This window comes from Carlito syrichta, unplaced genomic scaffold, assembly GCF_000164805.1.
Source record: "Carlito syrichta isolate Samal-C Ts95f unplaced genomic scaffold, Tarsius_syrichta-2.0.1 Scaffold304792, whole genome shotgun sequence".
NCBI classification, from domain to species: domain Eukaryota; kingdom Metazoa; phylum Chordata; class Mammalia; order Primates; family Tarsiidae; genus Carlito; species Carlito syrichta.
In genome coordinates this window covers 70,942-72,399 of record NW_007248888.1, presented here as the reverse complement: position 1 = coordinate 72,399, position 1,458 = coordinate 70,942, and positions in this window count along the sequence as shown.

Below are 1,458 nucleotides of genomic sequence, written 5' to 3'. Positions count from 1 at the left end.
GGCCAGCGGCGCCGGCGGGAGGGCGGCCGCGCGGAGGTGGAGCGGGCGGGAGCGAGAGGGACTCTTTAAACCCGTGCGTCGGGGGCAGTGGGAAGCTGCGGAAGGGTCTGGTGTGTCCCCGCGCCCGCCCGCGCAAGCGGCCCCTCCCGGCTCTTGCGGTTTCGCCGGTCGGGGCGGGAGGTGTGGGGACTGGGGCTGCGGGCGAGCCCTTGTATCCCGGGGCTGCTCGGGTGGATTTCCGCATGCTGTCACGTGTGCGTCTCGGCCCCCAGCCCCTGCCAGCTTCTCCCTTGGCGCCCTGCCCTCGCATCCTCCGCCCTCCCCCGCCGTCTGACCTTGGACGCGGCGGAGTTGGCTGGGCCGAAGCGGCCGCGAGGGAGACGCGGCGTCACCGGCGGGGGTCCCGAAGAATCGTCCAGAGCGTGATGGGGAGCAGGGTGCTTTCGAGCTGCTGGTTCGTTCGTCTCTTTAAGCCTCGGTTTGCTTATCTGAAAAACGAGAGTCAGAGGAGAGACAGACGATGTAAAAGGATGAAATGGGAACAGACGTCGATGGCCTAGCACGGAGCCTGGCACTTGTTACGTATTCAGTAAGCGGGAGGGCTGGTTACTTGCACGCTTTGCTCCAGTGGCCCAGCGTCTTGGAAGTTCACCGCGCTTGCTCCGTCGGGGGTTTCTGATACAGCAGTGAAAGGGGCTCCGGTCGTTCCAGATGGAACCTGGGTTTCAGGTAGGCCGTCAGAAAACAAGGGGAAACACCCTGAAAGAGGACTGGCAGATCTGGTAGAAGCTAGAAGCACACCTTGGCTTGGAGTGACTCTCAGAGCATCTGGTACCTCGCATAGGGTGGGATCTAGATGAGAAGTTACTGCTGGTGTGCTAGCTGCCCTGTTCACAGATGTGGTTCTTGTGGCTGTAGAGCTGGAAGGGGTGAGTTTGGAGAGCTCGTCATACAACTGGCTAGTGACAGAACTGGAATCCAGTCTGCAGACCCCTCATCCTGGGCTCCTTCGGCTGCGCCCCAACACTCCTGCAGCTGTTTGACCACATCTCCAGTTTAGAAACCAGATGCCTTTCCGTGGGAAGCCGGGAAACTGGAGCAAGCCCAGAGGCTGTTGACCACAGCAGTCCACAGATCAGCATTTAATTGCTTCTGGATCAGAGCTGGCTATCTACTTTTCAGTACCTTGTGTAAAACGAAAATGTGGGGCTTCCTGTTTAATCATTAAGAATCTCGATCGGATGCAGTGGTTTACACCTGTAATCCCAACACCTTGGGAGGCTGAGGCGGGAAGATGGCTTGAGCCCGGGAGTTGGAGAACAGCCTGGACAAAATAGCAAGACCGTATCTCTAGGGAAAAAGGAAATGTTTTAAGCCGGGCTCGGTGGCTCAGCTTGTAATCCCGCGCCTTTGGGAGGCTGAGGTGAGTGGATTGCCTGAGCCCACGGGTTCGAGACC